The sequence below is a fragment of the Cyrtonyx montezumae genome, unplaced genomic scaffold, assembly GCF_038088225.1.
Source record: "Cyrtonyx montezumae isolate F1298 unplaced genomic scaffold, pur_monq_1.0 scaffold_13, whole genome shotgun sequence".
NCBI lineage: Eukaryota > Metazoa > Chordata > Aves > Galliformes > Odontophoridae > Cyrtonyx > Cyrtonyx montezumae.
In genome coordinates this window covers 4,845,366-4,863,234 of record NW_027071859.1, presented here as the reverse complement: position 1 = coordinate 4,863,234, position 17,869 = coordinate 4,845,366, and the positions used below count along the sequence as shown (strand labels likewise).

The 17,869-nt window shown below is 47.0% G+C and overlaps 1 protein-coding gene across 4 annotated transcripts in view; it reads left to right on the top strand.

Annotated features, from left to right (window-relative positions):
* The first annotated feature begins 4,194 nt into the window (after positions 1–4,194).
* EXTL3 (exostosin like glycosyltransferase 3) overlaps positions 4,195–17,869 on the top strand; it is a 97,356-nt gene continuing 83,681 nt past the window's right edge. For all 4 annotated transcript variants that reach the window (XM_065730496.1, XM_065730493.1, XM_065730495.1 and 1 more), the window contains exon 1: positions 4,195–4,449. The gene's annotated coding sequence lies outside the window, so the exon portion shown is untranslated. The remainder of the gene's footprint in view (positions 4,450–17,869) is intronic.

Genomic DNA, 17,869 nt, shown 5'->3' with positions numbered 1-17,869 from the left:
AACTCCCTGTTTAAATATAGTTCCAATTATGGAATATTTAGTAGAACAGAATAAGCTGTGGCTTGCCAGCTTTTTCATACCAGTGGTTACCAGATGCTTCTGTATTTGAAACCTCACCATCTGTTACAGGGTGGGGCTTGGGGTAGTCTAGGTATTTGGATGTGTCTTCTTTTTTGTGTGTCTCTGGGAGACTTTAAAGCCTCTGTTCTGAGATAAGGGTGAAGCACCGTTGGCTGTAGCACTTCAAGAATCCAAGAGCATCTTGCAGAAATGGATTGCTGCTTCTTGCTTTGGAGCCCATCCTTATTCAGTCACTGAAATTTCCAGGAGTGTTGTGAACTTGCCTTGGTTTTAGTTTTCTGTGTTTAAATTTGACGTAGATACATCTATATATATTTTTATGCTGCGTGACTCATTTTTTTCTTTAAATAAGAGTGATAGAGTTAAGTGTAGATAAAAAGAGCAACACGTAGCGTGTTATGGCTTACTCACCTTCTGTACTGTGCATCCCACAAGGGCTGAGGTGAAGGTGGGAGAGGCCTCGCTGATTTTTCACAGAGTCATCGAGTCGAAGAATCAGAGTGGTCTGGGTTGGAAGGGACCTTAAAGATCATGGAGACCCACGCCGTGCCATGCGCGGTCACTGCTCACTGGATGAGGCTGCCCAGGGCCCATCCAACCTCGCCTTGAATTCACCTGGATGGACTCAATTCCCACGCACAGAATGGCTGTGCGTGACTCAGAGCATTTTGTTTTTGAGGTAACTGTAATGAATGCGAAGGAAATGCGGGCAAGGTCCACAAAAATGAGGTACAATTCTGTGAGTGGTTACAGACGTGTGAGGTGGGAAGGCAGCACCCTCTGCCTTCTCCCTCTGGCACTGTGTAGCTCTGCCACAGCCTGGAGGAACTTGCTGTACTGAAATCGGTTTGCCAGCAGTTTTTGGGATGAGCAAAATCATATTTGGGTGAATAAACTGCTTGTGAGAAATAGTCAGTGCTAGTAACAGCTTTCAGTCGCTAATGATCTGGGACACACTGGGGGAGGAGGAAAGCTCCCTGTCTCATTACCCATCCTCTGAGCCATCTGCTCTCTCACGGTGTATTTGTAACCACTGTCCTAATCTCTCTTAACCACATTGTTGCTGAAATACTAAAATTGCCCGTAAGGTTCTCCAAAGGTAATAACATATTCTGGTTAAGTATAGTTTTATAAACAGAGCTTAATACAATCATTTAATGAAATTTTCTAGAATGTTTACTGTTAATAATGTGTGGCAGTGCAATGTGATGTACTCTGAGCGTGATCCACATCTTAAAACCTACCCCATTTCTTTCTTCGTTATGTTCTTTCTCTCAAATACCTAGCTAAAATAAGAAGCACTGATCGGGCCTCTGTGAACAAGGGAACAGATAGTTCTGTTCCTCGTGCCTGTTTACTGCCAGCTCGTATCTTCAGACATCCCAGCATCTTGCTGAGGACTTCTGCTGCTTTTGTTAACTTATTTTCTTCTGCCGTGGTGACGAAGTTTCCCTGAGCAGGATGCTGTGAGTTCGGAGTCTCTGCTTGTTGGATTCCAGCTGGGTCCAGCCCTGAGTTGGCATTCTGGAGGAAAAAGTTCTTGTGCTTTATGTCCATGCATCCATTCTTATGTCCATTCAGACAGTTTCATGACATGCTCTAGCCCTCACTTCGCTCTATGCCCAGCAATTCAGTGTATTATTCACAGCACTTCTTGTGCCCGTGGGTTCTTCTCAGTGCTTTCTTTAAGCAAACGAGATGGCTTTGCCTGTCGCTGAAATGCAGCCACGCAGAGCCTGGCAGCTGCTCCAACAGCACGAGCAGTACCAGGCCACTGCTCTTATGGCAGAGAGTAAGGGGAAAAATAATCCACGTTCACTCAAAACTGTGGGGAGAATGTAAACCACTCAAAGGTTATTACTTAAACTGGAATTCGGCCAGCATTCCAGATTAATTGTTTTTCTCTTGTAAAGCATCCTGTGAGATACCCGATGGACAAAGGCAGTCAGAGCCTCAGCAGGACTGCAAATGGAGCTTTACCATGTATGTGAAGTCATCCCACTGGGGCTGAGAGCCGTGTACCAGAGATGTGTTTTACCTGTCGAGCACCAAGAGCGCCCTGGGCTAACAAGTGACTGAATCCTATGGAATCTGATAGGACTGGCTGAGGTTAGGAGTGTGGTCTAATAACATCCCACGAGGCTTGTGGAGTCTGCCAGACCTGTGGTGGTCAGGTCGTGGTAGTGTGGGAGGCAGGAGAAAGAGGTTAAAAAAGTTTTGCCAGAAGGACTGAACTTCTGGCAGGGAGAAGATGAAAGTCCAGGGTCCTCCCCTTGGTCTGTTATTCCCTTGAAGAGGAACGGATGTTTTTCTGAGGTTTATTTCAGGCCATGGAAGTATGCCACAGGGCTGTGCACTAGCTGGCTCCAAAACTCTTAATACCCGCTCAAAATGACTCGGTGTAATCTACAGCAGAGATAAAACATCAGTGTTTGGAGGTGGAAAAAGCTTACAAGGGAGATGAGAAGCAGAATTTGGTCCAGGTAAGGAAAAATGGTATCCCTGTTCATTGCAGGGGAGTTGGACCAGATGGCTTTTAAAGGTTCCTTCCCTTCCAGTGATTCTGTGGCTCTACATTTGCATGCTTTGGGAATTGAGTGTGTGCAGGTCTCTGCCCCTCTGTCAGGTTTGTCAGCTGCCTGTGAGTTTTAAAGTCTTTAACAGAGTTGGGGCTGTGCATTAAGGCTTATTCTTAACGAAACTGGGCTGAGAGCTGCTAGAAAGAGTGAAAGGCTTCTCCTCTGATAGGAGAGGAGGCAGGTAACTATTCCATGCTGCTTATGTTTGTTTAAATTGTCATTCATTGCAGCTAAAAGACTGCTCGTTAAGCTTTATTTCTTACATGTGTTCTAGGATACATAATGCATGAGCGGACCGTGAGAAAACAAAAGCCCTGATAGTACAAAGGGTGGGAAATGAGGGTGTTGGAACATGGTAATATTTCTTTTGGGATATGTATATGGCAGCAGAGCAGAGCTCCATGTAGAGGAGGGTGGACAGCGTAACCTCACATTGTGTTCAACAATTTGGGTGTCCATTTTAGCTTTATCCTAGCTAATAGTCCTTTTTTTTTTTTTTTCCTGAAAAACATAAAATGCTGTTTCTGAGAGCCTTAAAGTACCCATTCCTGCCCTTCCATCCTTTTCCCATCACAGAGTAGACTCGCTCCCCCTCTTGCCTTCACCACTTGTCTATATCAGGATAAAAGTTGTTTTCTCCTTGCATACTTTACTCATGTGTAAATGACTGTTAAAAAAAGGTGCAGAGCGGTGGAAAAGTGGTTTCTCGCAGTTTTGAAGTGCTCATGTTTTATTAAAGCAGAGATTCCTGGAGCTATGCCACGCTTGCCACCCTTCCCTCTCCTATGCGGATAAATCTGTTTCTTCTCTCAGATTCCCCAGTCCCCCACAAGCTGCCTGGCTTTGTGCTTTGGGGTGAGACTTGATACCCACAGATATGAAGAGCTTTATGGGGCCCTAATATGTCAAATGAAAGAGCATGAAGTAATAAACAAGAAGTGCTGAAGCTGTTGGACTTGGCTTTCTTGTAGGACGATGGCTGCCACCATTCCTTGCCTTTTTTCTCCCCTTTATTTCCCCAGTGCTTTTTGTTTTGTTTTTTTCCTCCTAATTCTTTTGCTTCCATCACTATCTTTTGCGTGGTACATTTGGTGCTCATCAGCGTAAATTTGACGTTGCTGCTCGCTGTGCTACAGCCAGGAATGATATTTCACACCACTTTTGCCCAGACTTGAGTGATAACTTGGACTGTTAATCCCATCTGCCCAGGCTGGAGCTTGAGGAGCGGCGGTACCCACAAGCAGCGCTGTGAGAGGACATAGACCCATCACAGCCTCCCCTCGCTGAGGAGAGCGGCGAGGGCAGCACGCGCCCACTTTTAGGCGGGAAATGCGCTTCCCCGCAGTTCGCATGCGCGCGAGCCTGCCTGCCCCTCTGGATAGGGGCGGCGACGCTCCGCCTCTTGCGCCACTTCGGCTGTTCTCGGTAGTTTCCGGACAGAAGTCTCCTCCTTCGCCGTCCTGGCCCCCGCCCCTTCAGCCCTTCGGCTATCTCCGTCAGCAGTTCGGCTCTCTCCGGTCGCCCTTCGGAACAGGCCGTGAAGTTCCGCCGCCTCTTCGGCAACTTCCGCCGCTTCGGTCGGAAATGGCCGAAGACGTGAGGGATCCAGCGGTTTAGGCTTAGGAAACCGGCCGGCTTTTCGGAACAAACCAACTGCGCCCGGACCTGGGGGGGGGAGCAGGGAAGGGCAGCCGGAGGGGGAAGACAAGGCGGAGGCTGTGGCTCCCCCCCCAGCCACTCGGAACCGGGCGCCGGCTCCGCCGGGAGGGTGAAGTGAAGGCGCCGAGAGGTAGGCTGGGTCGTACCACGCGGCGGGGGGAGCTCGCGTGGCCGAGGGGGTGGTACAGCCCTGGGGTCCCTCAGGGGGGCGAGGGCTCGGGGATGGAGGGGGGTGGGGCAAAAAGCCCCCGGTCACTCTGTGCCTCGCGGCCCCGCCCGCTGCCCCCGTGCTCAGGTGGGTCTGGGGGCTCGAGGCCTAGCGCCCGCCTCCGCGCCCTCCCCTTCCTGGCTAAAGTTGAGGTTTGTGCTGTTTTCGACCTTAAAAACATTGGGTTCCTTCCTTAATCCCAAAGACCCAACCGTGAGCTAACGCGTTCCCGCTACGCCCTGAGCCAGACGGTTTCGCGTCCCGGAGGGGCTGGAAGTTGGGTGGGTGTAGCATCCGCTATAGGAGCGCCGTTCTGGTGCTGCATGCATTGGCAGCGAGCACATCTCCCCTTGGTTTCTGCTCTCTTGTTGCTTATGCATGCATCTGATAAGCGTGCCTTGATGCCCTGATAGGATAGCTTGGCTTCAGCGTTTCTGGGTTTCCGTGTGGCGAGTCTGGTATCAGCGAGAAGGAGATTAAATAACTTTGTTTCCTGTATTGGGTGTCATGTGCGGGTCTGCTTTTGTGGAGAAATGGGTGTGTGAGATGTGGAAGTCTGACATTCGTATTGCTAATGTGTTTCGAGTGATATTTCTGTTATAGTGGAGATAATAACTCTCCTGGCACATTGGGTGCGTTTTGCATGTTTTCAGGCTTTAACATACCTCAAATAATAACCCCAAACTTCTTTCTACACAGAGGTAGCATCAGAAATGAACCACGGTCTGAGATTGGGGTGATGGGAAAACTCTTCCCCCCCCCACTTTTAACCTTCACACACCTGAGGGTCCTGCTGGTACACCTGGCTCTAACCATATTTGCTTTACAGCTTTGTGATGCTTCTTTTTTATTTCATTTTTTTTTCCAGTTGTCATTCCAGAAACCAGAGCTTGCATCAGTTCAGCTCAGTGTTAAGAGATTCTGGTGCAGGAGTAATGGGCTGTCTTCATTTGAGAACGGCACAGCCAAATTCTTCTGGCAGCTCAGCTGGGGTACTGACAGTTCTTGAACTTCTTGATGTCTCTTTGCAGAAGGGAAGTCCAAAATAGTTTTCTGATATTCTCTAGTTTTGCAAGTGGAGACTGTTAGCTCTCATGTTTGTTTGCATGCGAGGATGGCTTTTGGCAGTTGTCAAATCAGAGCAAAAGCAGCAAATGTGCAAAACAAGAAAACTGCAGTTGTTGAAATGCTGTCGTTTAGGCTGTTACTCAGTGGTACGCAGCAAAATTGGAAGGCTGCTTGTGTGCTGTTAAGGTGGGATGGGAAAGATCATCTTCCCTTGGGTATTTGTAGCATGTCACTGCTCAGACAAGGGTTTGAATGTTGTTGATGCATTACGAGGGCTTGCTTGCATGTGGGGAGCCAGAGGCTACCTCAAATCTGCTTTCTGTATTAAGTTTTGAAATCCCACAGTATCATCATCTTAATGTTGTTAGAGTTTACCTTTTTTTTTTCTCCTGTCTGTGTATATTCTCTTTTCCCAAGATCTCTGCTCCCTGCTGTTTGACTCCTGTCACCTTCCCCCATTTACCCAGGACATTCTTTCCCCTTCCCATAACAGTTCCACCAGGGCAGGAGATGTAGCTAACCAGATGTGCCAGCTGTTTGAAGCCAGGATGATAACGGTCAGATGTCAGGGATTCCTAGTCCAGAGGCAATTTTTCTGCTTTGGAAATCCCACAAAATACAGGACTGGGAAGGACCACCTGGTCACTGGATCAGGTCTCCTTGCCAGCAGGTAGGTTTTCCCTGTGCTTGTTGTCTCTCTTCCCTACTCTGTGCTGAAAACCCCTTTTCGTGTTGGGAACAAACTGAAGCAGTTCCTAACACTGGGTTTTAACCTGAGCTGGAGTTCTTATGTTACTGTAACGTGCTAACCCTAAGTCAAATAACAACTCAAGCAAGCAGGATACATGGGGGGCTGTGAAAAAGACAAGGATAGCCATGTGCGTATTCAGGCATGGAAAGTTTCAGTATGGTTACTTGTATCTTTGCTGGAATGCAGTTGCTGGGGTAGCATTTGCATGGGATTTGAGGCACGCAGCTGGGCCAGACAGTTGTCTGTGCAACCCATGTTGTGCTTTGCTGGGCTAAGGCTGCCCTGAGTGTGCTTGTAGAGCTGTGGTTGCAATTTAGACATATCCTCAAAAGCAGAGCCCACAATTTTCTTCTCGGAGAAGACTTTAAAGTGCTGTTTACTGGTGATTGTCGTGGTTGTGCTGGCTCCTGAAGCTGAGATGTCTGATTCTTGGATGCAAATAAGGTGGATGTTGCCTGAAAAGAGGTGTAAAGGCAGTTTGAGGTTTTGGGGTTTGGTAAGAAGGATGAAGACAGGAGCACGTACAGCTCCAAGGCTCACAGCTAATTGATCCCTATCTGGCCTGGGGTGGGAGCAGTGAGTAGTTGTTGTTATGCAGCAGTCACAGTCTCAGTTCAGTTCTGAAGCACAGATTGAAATCCCATTTTTGTGAGTTCATTGCTGTTGGTGAACTGATGCCTGCTGCCAGCAGGAGGGTTCAGAGGACTGACTCTATCACAGATGTATCTGAAGGGGCATTTTGTGGCTGTTTCCTTGGCTTGTTCCTGCAGGGCAGTGACAGTTTTGAAGCAACTCCCTATACATATTTTTTAATTTGGTGTTTGCTGGCAGTTTCATCTACTCAGGCATTTATGTAAGGAGTACACAGGTGTGCAGTACTCCCTCTGCTGGCATCTGCCCCTCCTAAGTGGCAGTGGCTGACAGTGGGTTTTCAGGGCTGTGTGGCATTCACGGTGGCTACAAAGAGACCTGTCCCTTGTTGTTCACAGTGAGTGAAATACAGAAAACTGACACTTAAGAATGAAGCAAATGTAACCTTTGCTGTTTGTCCAGGGTAAGGGAACCTGAAGACTCCCACTAATAACTACAGGTAGTCTGATGTACCATCCTTACCATCAGTTCCTTGAATGGTTGAGATCTCACTGCATGGAGTTGGGCATGTGTCTTTTTCTGCCTATCCCCTTCATGAGTTCTGATGCATTAAGAAAACCTCTGTCATTTTGCTGCAGATGCAAACAACTGTGCAAGAGCAGTATGAGAACATGGGGTTAACTCATGAATGCAGGAAACCCTCTCAAGTTTCATCTAGTACAAAATGCTAATAACATTTCCCACTGTACAGATAACACTTTCTTTCCCCTGCATAGTTTCCAGCTGGTTAACCTTTTACCTGTCCTGTTTCACAAAATGCTTTCCCCATGATTCACAGTACTCAGAGGTATGTTCTTATCGGATGTTCTTCTCGGGGATGCTGTCAGCACACATAGCCTGAGGATGGTTCCCATTCCTGCTGCATTTTGGTGAGCACACTGCTGTGCTGAAGCACACGTCCTGACATCTGGCTCTGCAGGATAAGCTTTCTTACTGTTTTGTATGAGTTTGTGTCATAGGAAGGGGATGTGGAGCTGTGGAGCCATCTCAAATCTGCGCCAGTGTGTTGGTCATATCTGAATTCATTTGAAAGTGAATTCTATGTGTCAGAATGCCGAAATGTCATCTAGCAGGAAACAAGTTGTTCCTTGCGTGTGTGGTTTTCCTTAGGGGATGCTTTATGACAGGTTGAGTACTTACTTTCTAAGGCCAAAGAGAAGATGAATTCACTGGAAACTGAATCCTTTGCTTGTATAAAGGCAGCACAATTAAAGCAGTCAACGCTCTCTGTTACATCGTGCCATCAGCATGCCCCTAACTTTTCAGGGTGGAGATATGCTTTGTTTTTCCTTGTCTCATATGCATTTGTACCACACCTTTGGTCCAGATTTGGATGTGATGGAATAAAGCACGTCACTTAATGTGGGGAGGATTATCTAATCTCTCCTTTATTAAATGCCTTCACATCATATGTAACGCGTGTGGGGATGGGATTTGTGCAGGTCTTTTATTGCTTCTGTTATGGGCATGAGGAAGTAATTATACTGCAGGTCTGCTCTGTGTAGGCACTTAGGGGGAAGCGATGTGTTCTGGACTGTGTTGGTGCTGCTGCAGAGTACTGCTGACATGCAGATGACTCGTGGACAAGGTTGGCATGAAAGTGCTGGAGCTTGTGACAAGAAGAGCTGCCAGGCAAGTGGTGAGCTGAGAGCACAGCCCAGATATGTGGAGTGTGAGGTGAACTGCTTTGTGGGTTTCTTCTGGATGGTCCATAAAGCCTTTGTGTCTTGAGGGAAATTTGCAATGGTCTGTAAATAAAATAGACCCAATCTCTTTGGTGTAAGTGGAGTAATAATGTCACAGCAGTGATGTGTAAGCAGCAGGTGGGCAGAAGGCAGGGCAGCACAATCCTGCATCCTTCTTTTTGAAGTAAGTTGCTGGCTGGATACATGCAATACAGGTGCCCATCATCTCCCGGAAATGCACCGTACATCTAGTGTATGTCAGGGAGCACACTAAGATCTTTCTCAGGTTATTAATGAAGATAGCAGTCACGTAGCAAAAACAACAAACAAACAAAAAAACCTACAAACCAAGCAGGCATTGTTTAGGTAAGATATTTCTTTCCCTAGGATCTCTTATGGGAAGCCCTGGGTACTTGTAAATGGATCTGCTGCCTACCTTGTGTGCCTTGATTTTAATGTGGGGATTGAGGAGGAGCCAGCTATCAGAATCCTGGCCAGAGATGGATGTATTGGGAAGCTGCCACTAATTACTGAGGTGTCTGACAGTTTGCTGGTGTTAAGCCTTCCCTTGCAAATTCTCAACCCTGCATCTGGAAACAAAAACAACGGTATGGAAAGAGGTGGGAGGTAACCTTGCAATGGTGGTGGTGTGCTGGGTGCTGGTGCTTTTGCTCTTCCTAAAAGTACAGCACAGGGAATCTCTGATTTATTGCTGCTGGGCTGTGTTGAAATGCACTGCTGCGTGTTACTGTTGATGTAAATTTTAGAGTTATTAACAGGAATTAAGACTCGATGCAAAGAATAAAAGATGGAAAGAAATCTTGTCTCTGCTCTCTCCCATTTGCCTCCAGGGTTTGCTGACTTCATTTTCACTTCGTGGCAGTGAAGGATAGCACCAAGTCTCTTGCAAGTGTCTCAAGGGTGCAGTTAGTTGGGAGCAGCAATTGAGCTGGAGCTGGCAGGTATCTCGCGGCTTTTGCACAGAAGCTGACACTTCTTCCTTAGGAATCAGATCTGCTTTTTTTCTGCAAATGGCTTTTAAAGATACAAGGATGGCGGTCTTGATTAGAAAGGCCGAGCGGCACAATTATTTCTTCCTTGTGAAAGGAGGTGTCAGGGAGGAAGATGTTTTTGTCTCTGTTGTCTGTCTGCCTGGCTGAGCTCGTGTTTCAGGTGACGTTACTGAGGCAGCAAGGCCCACAGCGTCTCTCAGGGCAGTTCGTGCAGGTACAGCCTGGGCTCTGCACTGACTTGCGTCTTGGTATCGTTCCACTGACTTGGACGAGTGACATGTAATCTCCAGACAGATCTCAAGTCTGTTTTAGTGTGCATCTCTGATGCATAATACATGCACAGCCACAGCGATCCTTTGGTTACCGCTGGAATTGGCTATATCGGGCAGAGAAAGCGGCAGCTGTTTGACAAATGTAATAGAGTAGGTTTATAAAAAGAACCAAAGTGAATTTCCTCTTCCTAAAACCGATTGAAGCAGAAGTGGCACCACGAGAATTTCTTGTGAGCTTCGTTCTGCTACGCAGGGATGTTTTATTTGGATGCTTTGCTGGCCCTGTGCCTGTTCTTAGCCTGGTTTACCAAAAGCTCGTGTGAGCGTATTGAGGCAGTGCAGTGCTAAGTCACACTGTGTACTGGTTGTATGCTCGTGTGGAGCCTTCTGGGGGGAGAGGGGATTATACTAGTCCCCTTTGTCACCTTCCCCTGCTTCTATGCTTCATTAAGCTTCAGGAAGTAGAGATTATCATTCCCATGGTATCCCAGTGCTGGGAGCTGGGGAGGTGCTGGGTAGGAGCTATCCTGTTCCTCAAAAGGCAACACAGAGAAGCTGGGTTTGCCTTTCCTTTGCTGCTGAACAGGAGTGTAGGGATGGGTGCCTGCTCCTTAAGAAGGGCAATGCCTGCGTGTGCTCAGCCTCTCCTGGCAGCAGCAGGAGTAGCTGAGCATTGTAAAGCATGGACAGGTGGAGAGTAGATACTGAGGTCTTATCTGTGGTGTCAGGGACTTGCTCCCAGCCTCTTTTATCCTAATTGCAAATCCTGAATCTGCTCAGGACCACAGAGGGTAATTTAGTGAAGCTGCGGGACTTGTTATAAATGAACATGCTGAATGGACAAGAATGGCTCACTGTTGTGTATGCCTATGAAGGTCACTGGAATAGGATGCTCATTTTTCAGTTCCTGCGTGCTGCTGGGTGAAAGTTTTGTGCTGACGCATGCAGTCCCTGTTAATGGGGACTGTAGTGGCACTGAAAGAAGAAAATGCCCCATTCTGAAGGCTGCTTGGCAGGGAGGCAGCTGGGAAGACATGTGCTATGTGAGTGCATCTTTGAGATTTGAGCACTTTTTTTTATTGCCTGACTTTTTATCCCGAGGCCTCCTTACTGCGTCTTCTGCTCTGCTGTTATGAGAGTAAAATTAATAACCTCCACTATTTCCCATACATGGCAAGGAATGTCTTCGTTCTGGCCCCACTTTAACTGCAGATGAGCTCTGTTTTGGGAACGCAATTGGCAAAAGCAGAGGGAGAAGAGGAAGTGAACACTTATGCAGCCTACTGACTTTGAAATGCAATTTTAATGGTTCCCTGCTATTTGCACAACGGCTGCACGTGGCTGTGTAATCCTTGCTGTCGTTACTCCTTCCATGTAATAGCTAAAGCTGTAAAGATATCTTGTTAAATTGGAAAAAAAAAAAGCAACAGGCATATGTTGCTTTCAGTATTGCACTGTAGTAATTGTTTGCAGTGACCTTTTGGAATCTCAGAGTGAAAATTTGTTTGCTTGACATTCTCCCAAATCAGCTCCTGGCTATCTCCATATGGAGCACTACGGAGTTGTTGCGTTATTTGTTTCCTTTTATAATCACATCCTGACAGCAAAGCCCATTCTTCTCTGTTTATTACAGTTCAGGCTGTTTCAGAGGGTGATCTACCTTTGACAGGACTTCCCACAGATGGAGTTTTCTTAAACTTCGATGATTTTATTCTTAGAGCCCCGAGTGCCTGTTGGTTAAAACAGCCCTTTAATTGTTTTTAAATCTAAACCAGCATTTCTCACTGTATTCTTAATGCCTAGAGGGATGATAGTGAAAGAGCTGCATGCTAAACCTGCACCAGTTTTAGGAAAAAAAAATCCTTATTTTACAAAGTTGTAGTTCTTGTAAACCTTCCTTGCTTGGGTGCCTTCCCTTGTGGTCACACCGTGCAAAAATGTCAAACAGATCAGAGGGCCTCGATCCACACGAACAGTGCATCTACGTGTAAAACTTTCTCTTCTTGGGGGTGAGACTGGCAGTTCCTCCTTTAACTGTTTAGAAATGCCTTGCTTGGCATTCTTACACTTTCTGACATCTGTCAGCTCTCGAGTTTGAGGAGCTGGGACACTAGCTTGTGTGAAACCTCTCAGATCAACCTGGTGCTGAAGTTTTCCAGTGGGAGCCTGCTGCACTGTGGTTTTTGGAGTTGCGCTGAGAGAGTCTGTGAGAGTTGGGCCCTTCAAAAACACCAAAGAAAGCTCTGAGAAACAAGTGTTGAAAAGCAGGTGCTGCAGAATTAGGGTTCTGCCAAGTTTTGAGAAACTAAGTTGCACCAACAGATGTGTGGGGATTGAGGGAAAGTAAGTCTACAGGAGGAACAAGAGAGCAGGTGCTGGTGGTGCCTCCAGCAGCTCAGTTTGCAGCTGATCCTTCCCCGCCTCTCCGAGTGGTCCCTTAAGGTGGCATGATATCTAGGGCTGGAATCTGCAGCTATTTATGTAGATGGCAGGAATGGAAGGAAGGATCAGTTGGGACCCCATCACCCATCTCATTAGATCAGCATCTGGCAGAGCTGGGTGAGTTCAGCCCCCAGTTGATGATCCCTGTGGGTCCCCGCCAACTTGGGATGTTCTTTGATATTGTTCTGTGATTCCATTTTTTTTTCTTTGTACAGCATAGCTTTGAAAAAATGGGCTTTTCATCCTTGAATCTGAGTAGATAGGCCTGAAGGGGCACTCTGTTTCCTGCTAAATTCTAGATAAAATCTTCTACTGTTTGAACTTGCAGAGCAGTTTAGGTGCGTGCTTCCCTGCAAAGAGCTTGATCCACCCCTTCATTTTGTTGAGTCTGTTGGGAGGCAATGCTGTTTTGTAAGCTGTGAGCACAATGCTTTAGCTTGGAAAAAAAAATAAAAAGATCCCTGCAAGTAGATGATGTAATGCCCCATGTTTCAACGGTAGAGAATTTGCCACGGGATAAATTGGGTTAAATCTGTCAGGCTTTCCAATTCCCACATTCACATTCCTTTGTTCTTTGTGCTTTCAAATGCATGATGTGTGCTTGTGTCCACTGCTGTCAGTGTGATTTCCTTCAGCTTCTCCAGCTAGAGTAGGTCTGGAGGTGCAAGAAAAGTTCTGCTAATTAGTTCCTACAACCCTTTTATATCTTTTTAAGTTTTACACGGTGAAGGGGATTAAAAGCACAAAGCCACCTGAACTGCAGCACTACAGAACGGGTTTCTTTGGGTTTGAAATCTTTGTGGGCGCATTTTTTTTGCTAAATGAGGTAAGCTCCCTGTGGCACTGCTGGGTGGGAGGCTGCGTGTGGATGGGCAGACAAATAGGACAGATTAAAGTCTGTGGCCATTTATAAGAGTATTAATTTAGGCCTCTGCCTGGCCATTGTGTGAGCAGTGTGGTGTTTCTGTTTGTGCAGAAGATTCAGGAAGTATCAGCCTCTCTCGCCTGTGGCTGAAATGGCCACTGGCCTTCTAAGTTGAGGACACTGGAGGGACCTTTGGAGAGAGGCTGCAGGGATATGGGTTGTTTTCTAAGTGAAGCTGCTAGCTAACAGCACAGAAAACCAAACCTGCTGCAGTTAACTCTTGCTCAGCTTTTGTTTCTGTGCCTACATCTGTCCTGCTCCCTGCTTTTTCCTTTCCCTGCTTTGTCAGGGGCCTGGGCCTGTTTCCTGTTTCCTGTTGTTTTATTTTTTATTTTTTGCCTGGTGTTTGAAATCTCCCAGACTGTTAAGTACAACACAAGGAACATTTAGTTCACATACTCATAGCTTTGCTTGTAGCGTGCAGCCTTCTCTGCTGGTGGCAGCTCTGCCTCGGTAGTGCAGAGAGGAAGGTTTGATCAAAACACTGTTTATTTTCAATTCCTTTCTCCCTGTGATGCTCTGCTGTGTTTTTCACTGACCTGTTCCGTTTACTCTTCAGTTTTGGTACTGCTTTCAAGGGCTCATGTAAGTAAGAACTTTCCCAGCATATGCAACAGGGTTACAAAGATCCAGAAGCTTTTGTATCAGGCTTTAACCACAGAGGAAGGGGAGAACATGCTCTTGTCTCTGTTTTATCTACATTCTTATGTTGGAAAGGGAAGAATGCTGATCTTATTCTGTACTGGAACTGTTGAATCACTGCCTGAACCACTGGTTGATCACCTGAGGAGAGCACTGAGTCAACCACAGGAGCACAGGTGAAGACAATGCACCTGTGCGATCAGAAGGGTGGAGTCTGACTCCACCTCTCCTAGACCCCATTTAAGGGCTGACCACCACTGCAGAAGGATCTCTTGTTGGAGATCCCTACCCTGTGGAGTTATTGGTGAGCCTGTCTTTATTTACTGGTTGTTCCTCACAAGGTTTGGAAGGCTCAGCTTGAATCCTGCTTTTCCCTCGCCTCCTGTTTTGTGACAGCAGGAGGTATCCAAGTTGAAGAAATTGTGTGGCTACAAAGTGGTGAGTTTTTTGCCCTCCAAATCCCAAGCAGCATGTCCCATTGTCCCTCATCCTCTGCTAAATCCGCTCTTGTGGGCGCGATGCGATGAATTTAAATAAATTCTAGTCCTTACTAAATATCTGTCAAATATTGACTTAGTCTGTGGTGTGAGCTGACTAAGCTGAAGTTAATGGTGTAATTTGTGCTTGTTTTGCATGTGCGTATAGGCAGTTTCCTTGTGGATGAGCAGGGGTGGAAATAAAGATGTTGCCTTGAATCTGTTTCAAGGGGAGGAAAGAGGAGTCTGAGGCCTGTAGTGGAGGTAAGGGAAGTAGAGGGGCTGCTAGCAAAGGTGTCATGGGGGTGATTAAACATCTTATGAGTGAGGCTGTGAGACAAAATTGAGGAGAAGCTGTTAATTGCATGCTGTTACAGATGTCTTGAAATGATCTCCTGCACTCTGGTCGGTTGCTGTACCCATGGGGTAATCCTTCTTAATCTGCTGAAAATGAGATCTAAGAAATAAAAGACTGACTGGGACTTCTGTGTAGATCAGCAGATGCAGTGCAGGTATCTGCTGGCTGCATTTCTTCTGTGGAAGCTTTGCCTTCTGTAAAGGTAAGGGAATCAGGAAGGGCTGCAGGGCCTCTCCTGACCTTGGGGTGAGGTTGTATGGTCAGCTCCACCTGGCAGGTTGGTCTCTTGGAGTCATCTCTGAGGGATCTGTTGGTGGCATGAGTGAGTCTTGCAACTCAAAGCAAATAAAGATGCAGCTTTAGGATTCTGAATCTGGTGCAAGCTTGGTGGCCCATGATTTGGATAGGTATACCCTTTGCTGGGCAAAAACTGGCTCAAGGGCAGGGCCCAGAGGTCGGTGGTGGACAGTGAAATCCAGCTCGTGGCCAGTCACGACCCTGGGGTTCAACTGAGGCCAGCAGCACAAAGTTCAAGACCAAATGCCAAGTCGTGCAGTCACAACAGCCACATGTAGCGCTACAGGGACAAAGTGGCTGGAAAGCTGCAGGGAGGAACAGGTTCTGGGCTGTTAGTTGGTGCTCAGCTGGACATGAGCAGGGAGGCCAATGGCGTTCTGGTTTGTGTCAGAAGTAGTGCAGCCAGCAGGAGCAGGGAGGTGATCATCAGCCTGTACTCAGCACTGGCGGGGCCGCACCTCAACTGCTGCTTTCAGCATTGAGCCCCTCTCTGCAGGAAAGACAGTGAGGCATCTTTGGTGTACAGAGGAGGGCAGCAAAGCTTTGGAGGGTCTGGAGCACAAGTGTTACGGGAAGTGCCTGAGGGAACTGGGATTGTTAAGTCCGGAGGAGGCTCAGGAGTGGCTTCAAATTGCATCGGGGGAGGTTCAGGTTGAGATATTAGGAGTAACTTCTCCAGAAGAGTGGCCAGGCATGGGAGCAGGCTGCCAGGGATGTGGTGGAGTCCCTGTCCCTGGAGTTGTTCAAGAATGTGGAGATGTTGTACTTAGGGATGTGGTTGAGTGGGCAGTATTGGTGGTGGATGAATGGTTGAACTAGGTGATCTTACAGGGCTTTTCCAACCTTAATGATTCTATGTAATGATGAGCTGCTGCATGTTTGGTTATTCTTCCCTCTTTTCTTTGAACCCTGCAGCTTTTCATGGCAGTTTTGTTCCAGGTGATAAAGTCTCCATTGTGGCTTTCAGCATTAGGGGAGCTTTATGCCTACAATTGATCAATTTGTGGCTGATCCTCTGTGGCCCAGAGAGCAAATGTAATACGGCAAACGCATTCTATGGTAAAATGTTTATCAAATTACTGTAAAGGTCGTAGATGGCACAGTGCAATACCATCCTGAATCTTTCCAGAGGTGGTCAGTCACCTCTCTTTTTGAAAGCTGTGCCTTTGTAGAAGACCTGAAATAGAATCACAGAATCATTCAGGTTAGAAAAGATGTCCAAGATCATTCAGTCCAACCCCAGCCCACCCCACCATGACCACGTCCCCCAGTGCCACATCCCCTGTGTTCTTGGACACCTCCAGGGATTGGTGACCCCCGCCCCCCCCCCCCCCCCTTCCTGGGCAGCTGTGCCACTGCATCACTGCTCTTTCAGAGCAGAAATGTTTCCTGCTATCCAACCCCTGGCACAACTTAAGGCCATTACCTCTCAGCCTAAAATAAGCTCTCCTTGGTGTGTGCTCTTTGAGATATGGGCTTGGATCCTCCATAGACTAATGCAGAGCTACTATGCTGCATTGGAAAGTTCACAGCTGTTTTTAATTGTACTGTGTGCTCTGAGGCAGGCATGAAGGGCAGGCAGGGAAAGAAGTCTTACTTTAACTGTTTTGTGCATTTCTTTTTTCTTGATTTAAGTAATTTGTGGAGTCATGTAACAATCTCCATGATCTTATTTCTATTAAGATTACAGTAATCTAGACTTGTTATTAATGCTGCAGGGCATTTTTGCTCCTGCGTGTGTAGGAGCATACTGCATAACACGATTTGGAAAGATAGCAGTGAAGATACTTCTCAGCCATGAGGCGGGCTGCAGTCTGCCTTCCCCCAGACCTGAAGGTGAAGCATTGTTTGTCAAATTGCTGCAGGACTGCCGGGATCCTCTCAGACATTCTTACAGGTGCGTGGCCGTGGTGTGGGCTTTTAGCTGGCCCATTTGTGCCCAGTTGTGACATCTGGCTGGTGTTATCAGCCAGCTGCTACCCAGTGCTTTTTCATAATGGAATACAGAATAACTGAAGTTGGAAGGCACCCCTAAGGATCGTCAAGTCCAGCCATAATGCCACAACTTGAAGCAACAGTTAAAAGGCTGAGAAGGGTTTTGGAGCCAGGCATTGTGAATACGGATTAACTGAAGCCATGTTTATTATCAGGGCTGCGTTTTAAGCCTTGCTGTCTGCCGTAATGATATTCAAGTCTTTCTGGCTTCTTATGACACATGATGAAGTGCTTGCTGCTTACAGTCTGCCTGTGGTCCTCACTTCAGTACATGGGGACTCGTTCATGTGCGAGCCAGTGGCTGCTGGCACACACGTTTGTCACCTGTGGCCACTCCTCTTGCTGTAATGTGCTCTTTCCTCATTGTACCCAGAGTTTTGCTAATTGGAGATGAGCACTGAAGTGGCCACGTTCATTGTTTGGTGTCATGAGTGAGCTCTCTGCAGCTGCATGAGGTTCAGCAGCTTTGTCTGCTACCATCAGACAGATCTCTAGATAATCTAGCAAATCTCTTGATTATGAGGGTGGGAAATAATATGCTTTGATTTACAGATGTTGCTGCACAAAAAGTGCTAATGTGGAGTCTCTGAATGGCAGTATCTGGGTGTGTTTGGCATCCTTAATTTGAGTACATCCCTTTTCTGAACACATCCTGAATTTCTCTGTGCTTGTCTGGACAGAGCACTCGGTGGCTTGCATCTATAATGTGGATGCCCGTTGACAGACAAGCAGATGATGAACAATTTTACAGCAGTATTTCAGGCCAA